At 43.6% G+C, this 6,422-nt stretch overlaps 1 non-coding gene across 1 annotated transcript; it reads left to right on the plus strand.

The window, feature by feature from the left end:
• The first annotated feature begins 5,228 nt into the window (after positions 1-5,228).
• TRNAS-GGA (transfer RNA serine (anticodon GGA)) lies at positions 5,229-5,300 on the plus strand. Its single transcript has one exon. It is a non-coding gene; the product is annotated as a tRNA-Ser (tRNA).
• The last annotated feature ends 1,122 nt before the right edge of the window (positions 5,301-6,422 follow it).

The raw sequence follows: 6,422 nt of genomic DNA on the forward strand, positions 1-6,422 counted from the left end.
TAATTTGGTCTATTTTTGCTTTTAGATTTGAGGCCTCACTGCTAATTACAAACAAATTTAGAAATATTTTATCTTCCTGGTAAATTTTTAAATCATTATAAGATGCTCTTTATCTCTAGTTATACTTTTTAGCTGAAAACTTATTTTGCCTAATTCATTATAACTACACGTATTTTCTTTTGTTTAAATTTGCGTGATGTATTTTTTGTTCCCTCACTACATCATTACATGTTTGGTGTGTCTTTACATGCTAAGAGCATTTACAGTTTAGATCATGTCTTTACAATTATAGAGCATGTCTATACATGATCGTCTGTTGCTTCTCATTCTGATATTCTGTGTCTTCTAACTGGATCACTTAGTTCATTTATGTTTCGTGTAAAGCACTAGTGATTTTCTGGGCAACTCAGAACACTCAAAAAGTGGGCTGAAATCCTACAAGAGCTACTTCCTGGTTCTCCTTACTCCTGTCAGCACCCAGTCCTAAGGCAGGGGAGCTACCCAAATGTCACTCCCTGGAATGGCCCTGTGGGACTGTCAGAAGTGTGGTGCAGTCTCAACACTGCCTTTTCCACACAGACATTTCCAGAGCAAAGACACCCTGAGTGCCAAAGCACCCCTACTCTCCCCCTGGTCTCAACCAGGTTCCTGTTATACAGTTAGCCCATGTGCCTGGTCCACCGTGACAGCAACCTGGAATCCTGCCCCTCAGAGACCTAAACACAATCACCACATGACCCAGCCACTCCACTCCTAATTTCATACCCGAAGTTACACTCACAGCAGCAGCACTCACAGCAGCAGCACTCACAGCAGCAACACTCACAGCAGCGTTACTCACAACAGCCGAAAGGTGGGAATGACCTGACTGCCTACACCAGGTGAACAGGTTCACTATACATGATATGTCCATGTAATGGAACATCGTTTCACCGTAAGGAGGAGTGAAGTGCTGATCCCTGCCACAACACGGATGAAACTCAGTCATGCTCAGTAGAAGAAGCCAGACACAAGAGGACAAATACTGGATGATTTTACTTAAAGTAGGCAAATTCATAGAGACAAAAATTAAAACAGCGGTTTCCATAGGCTGGGGTGGGGTAATGGGGGAATTATGCTTGGAGTCACACAGAGAATGGTGATGGCTACCCAGCAATAAAAATGTAATGAATGTACACTTACTAGTGTCTAAGATGGAAAATGTGTTGTGAACACTTGATCACAATGTTAGTTATGGAATATACCAAAAACCCCTGAAGTATATACTTTAAATGAGTAAATGTTACAGTATATGAATTATATCTTAATAAAGCTGTTTAAGAAATAAACCTCGAGGACTCCCCTGGCGACTAGTGAAGAATCCACCTGCCAACTCAGGGGACGGGGGTTTGGCCCCTGGTCTCGAGATCTCCATGGCCCCGTGTGCTGTGCAGCAACTAAGCCCATGCTCCACACCAAAAGATGCCGCACAGTGAGAAGCCCACGCACCACAATTAGAGGAAGCCTGTGCAGAAATGGAGACCCAGCACAGCCAAAAATAATACATAAAACTGTTTAGAAGAGAATCTATAATTATACTTTATCAGTATTTATCTCCTCACTACGCTGTGAATGGACTGAGGCCAGATGCGTACCCTTTCATGTTCATTCAGGGAAAAACAGAGCGTCTGGTATGGCGGCCCATCTGGCTGCATCGTCACCAAGGTTCCAGTGGCAATCAGTGGATTCTTGCTAAATGGTCTTCTGCCTTAACAGATTCTCCTAACAGAACAGTTTTCTTCCTGAAATTGGTAGATATTTTTACTTTCTTTCCTCACTCTGTCGGTTCAGTTCAGTTCTCTCAGTCATGTCCGACTCTTTGAGACCCCATGAATCGCAGCATGCCAGGCCTCCCTGTCCATCACCAACTCCCAGAGTTCACTCAGACTCACGTCCATAGAGGCAGTGATGCCATCCAGCCATCTCATCCTCTGTCGTCCCCTTCTCCTCCTGCCCCCAATCCCTCCCAGCATCGGAGTCTTTTCCAATGAGTCAACTCTCCGCATGAGGTGGCCAAAGTACTGGAGTTTCAGCTTTAGCATCATTCCTTTCAAAGAAATCCCAGGGCTGATCGCCTTCAGAATGGACTGGTTGGATCTCCCTGCAGTCCAAGGGACTCTCAAGAGTCTTCTCCAACACCACAGTTCAAAAGCATCAATCCTTCGGTGCTCAGCTTTCTTCACAGTCCAACTCTCACATCCATACATGACCGCAGGAAAAACCATAGCCTTGACTAGATGGACCTTAGTTGGCAAAGTAATGTCTCTGCTTTTGAATATGCTGTCTAGGCTGGTCATAACTTTTCTTCCAAGGAGTAAGCGTCTTTTAATTTCATGGCTGCAGTCACCATCTGCAGTGATTTTGGAGCCCCCCAAAATAAAGTCAGACACTGTTTCCACTGTTTCCCCATCTATTTCCCATGAAATGATGGGACCAGATGCCATGATCTTCGTTTTCTGAATGTTGAGCTTTAAGCCAATTTTTTCACTCTCCACTCTAACTTTCATCAAGAGGCTTTTAGTTCCTCTTCACTTTCTGCCATAAGGGTGGTGTCATCTCCATATCTGAGGTTATTGATATTTCTCCTGGCACTCTTTATTCCAGCTTGTGCTTCTTCCAGCCCAGCGTTTCTCATGATGTACTCTGCATATAAGTTCAATAAGCACGGTGACAATATACAGCCTTGAGGTACTCCTTTTCCAGCTCTAAAACATAATGTTTGATTGGAAGTGTGGCTGTTTCTGCATATGATGAAACAGCTCCATTTTGTTACAAAATTGTAACTTCCCAAAAGAACCTAGTACACATTAATGCTCATAATTCTTATTTCTCTCTCCCTTTCAAGGCACAGAAGCACTTTTTTATTTAGTTTTAACATCTTCAGAAATAGATGGAATGTCACATAAACAAAGTTAGAATGAAGATTGGTTTTCTTTTGCTATGCAAACTCAATTTATCTTCTTCCTACAAGATTTTTAGAAACATGAACACTTTGTTGATGCTCCTGATTGCAAATGACAGGATGCAGAGTAGCCTGAACAAAGTGGACAATTTCTTACAAAAATACTGTTAGAATGTCTCACAGCCACCCAAGGACAGTCAGCAGGAGTTAGGATGCTTTGGCTTCAAGTGAGATAGTTCTACAGTCAACCACAAGGGAGAGCACTGTCATGCCACATGGTTATGGGTGACCAAGGGAAGAGAGCCCTCAAAAGCTTCACGTGCTGAGAAATTGGCCACTTCAGCGCTCACTGTGGAAGAGCCACTGGCAGGACACTCAGAGCCTCAGCTGCTCACTCTCCTTATGAAAGGGTCCGGGGCCCCAGCTCTTAAAAGAAGGGCTGTTTTCTAGAAGTCGACATTTCTCTTTTGCAGCTGACTAATACATTCCCAAGTATCATGTATCAAAAGGGCCTGGAAAGAGAGTCAGAAACTCCAAGTTAGGAAACCGAGTCAGTTCAGCCTCTCTAAGGAGAAGATGCTGAGCCAGGCGATCACTGGGGGAAACGCCTGAAGGAGACACGGGAGGTAGCAGAGGCGGCAGGTAGACACCGATGCAGGTCTGCAACCTGTGAAAAGAGGGCATGGAGGAAGACTCTCAGGCAGGAGGAGTCTCAACTCAGCCCAGGCCAATGTGGAATCCCCACGTCAGAACTCCCAGCAGAGGGGTCTGCATCCCTCAGAAATTACCCAGCCTCCATAGGGAAATGGACTGCAACCAACCAAAACCAGCTTGAGAAAGACCAAGGTGGAGAGCTCGCACTTCCCATGTCAAAACTTAGCACAAAGTTACGGTAATCAAGACAATATAGTACTGAAATTTGTCGTGTAGTGGTCGTGTCTGACTCTATGCGACCCTGTGGACTGTGTAGCCCACCAGGCTCCTCTGTCCATGGGATTCTCCAGGCAAGAATACTGGAGCGGGTTGCTATTTCCTTCTCCAGGAGATCTTTCCAACTCAGGGATTGAACCTACGTCTCCTGCATGGAGAGGCAGCTTTTTAACCATTGAGCCAACAGGGACAGACGCACAGAATGACAGAACAAACTAAGAGTCCAGAAATAATGCTTTGCATTGTTGGCCAGCTGACTTTTGACAGGGTGCGAAAACAATCCAACAGAGAAAAGAACACCCTTTTCAAAAAATCAGAGCAGCTGGATATCCACACACAAAAGAGTGAAATTGTACATCTACTTCACATCATATACAAACATGTACTCAAAATGGAGATGGCCCTATATATAAAGAGCTAAAACTAGAAACAGCTACAAATTTTTATGACTTTGGGTTAGACAGTGGTTTCTTAGACATGACACCAAAAGCACAAGAGACAAAAGGAAAAATGAATTAGACTGCATCAATATTTTAAACTGTTCAATTTGGCTGTAAACTAAACCAACAAGAAAATGAAAAGACAGTCCACAGAATGGGAGAAAATAGTTGCAAATCCTATCTCTGATAAGGGACTTATAGGCAGATCTAGTAAGAATTCTTAGGAATCAGTAATAAAAAGACAACCCAGTTAAAAATGGCAAAGGATCTGAATAGACATCTCCCCAAAGAATATATACAAATAGCCATACAAACAGGTATACAAATAAGCACTGAAAAACACTCAAAATCATTAACCACCAGGGAAATGCAAATCAAAACTAAAATAACATGACACCTTCATATCCACCAGGATGGCTAGAATAAAGCAGGCAGTAACCAGTGTTCGTGAGAAACTGGAAACCTATATCATGAATGGAAAATAGTAAAGCTGCTTTGGAAAACAGTTTGGTAGTTACTCAAAAAGTTAATCATGGAGTTATTATATGATTCAGAAATCACCCTAGGTATATACCCAAGAAGAAATATGAATATATTGAGCATATCAAATATATTTGACACTTATATGAATATAACCCATTTACATATGCATATGCGAAGTATGTCCACCCCAAAATTTTCACATGAATGTTCATAGAAAATGTATTCATAACAGCCTAAAGTATAACCAACCCACAGTTCATCAACTGATAAGCAGTTTATCAATACAGCGGAATATTATTCTGCAGTAAAAACAAAATACTGCAACATAGTTGAGCCTCAAAAACATAATACTAAGTGAAAGGCCACAAACTGTGATTCCAATCCTGGTAAATGTCCAGAATAGTCAATTCTATAGATACAGAGACTAGAGGGCTTCCCTGGTGGCTCAAAGGTCAAAGTGTCTGCCTGGAATGCAGGAGACCCGGGTTCGATCCCTGGGTAGGGAAGATCCCCTGGAGAAGGAAATGGCAACCCACTCCAGGATTCTTGCCTGGAGAATCCCATGGAGGGAGGAGCCTGGTAGGTAGGGTACAGTCTATGGGGTCGCAAAGAGTCGGGGGCACGACTGAGCGACCTCGCTCACTCACCCAGGGCTGGGTGTGGAGGAAACGGGGAGTGAGTGCTGGAAGGTATGGGGTTTCTTTTGGGGAGGATAAGAATGTTCTAGAATTAGTGGTGATGTTTGCGTGAATCTGTGAATACCCTAAAAAGCATTGAATTATACACACAAAATCAGTGTGTGTATATGTGAATTTCACCTCAAAGTGTTCAACATGAAAAAAGAAACGTGAAAAAGAAGAAATGGTCCATGCTCAGTCATGGATTGGAGAACCCAGGGGAAGCATGGTCCCATTACACAGCAGTGGGCCTCCAGGCTTAGCTGGAACTGAGTCCTCTGCCAAGTTTATGATTAACCTCTGTACCCTAAACTTTATTCCCTTTCTTGTTCTGCACCTGTTCCCCTTCAAGAATGAGCAGTATCAAAGAAGGGGGGAACTGTAATGGAGGAGGACCCTGTGGCCCTTCCTTTGTCAGACCCCTCTCCCCTGTGTCCTCCAACTGCCTCTTGTTTGTAGAAAAACTTTAGCCTCATAGGCCTTCACCGAGTTCCAAAGAGCAAATCGAATCAGAGAGGTAAGAAAATGCAGAAACAAAGGCAAATAGTCAAGCAATTCAAAACAGTAACTGTTTAGCCATTAAACAAAGTCAAACCTTTAGTTCCTCCTTAGGGGCTGTAGATAACAGTCTGAGCCATCCTTGAGCTGTTTTGCAGATACTGAAATCCCCATCAGATGTAAGAAGTTAACTGCTGACTGAGCACAAGCAAGTTGACCCAAACACGCTGGAACCAAGTCGATGATGTTAACTCCTGGTTACCTCACCACCAACCAATCAGAAGAATGTGCAGGAGCTTTACCACTGGTTCGTTACGCCCCAACCCTCTCCCTCACACCCCAACCCTGTCTTCAAAAACCTTTCCTTGCTTGGCCTTGCAGTAAAGGCTGCCCTGTCCTTCACCACAACCAGGAGTCACAGGTAGGCTTTACTGGGACCAGAGGAGGGAACCC

The sequence above is a fragment of the Ovis aries genome, chromosome 10 (genome assembly GCF_016772045.2).
Source record: "Ovis aries strain OAR_USU_Benz2616 breed Rambouillet chromosome 10, ARS-UI_Ramb_v3.0, whole genome shotgun sequence".
Classification (NCBI taxonomy): Eukaryota; Metazoa; Chordata; class Mammalia; order Artiodactyla; family Bovidae; genus Ovis; species Ovis aries.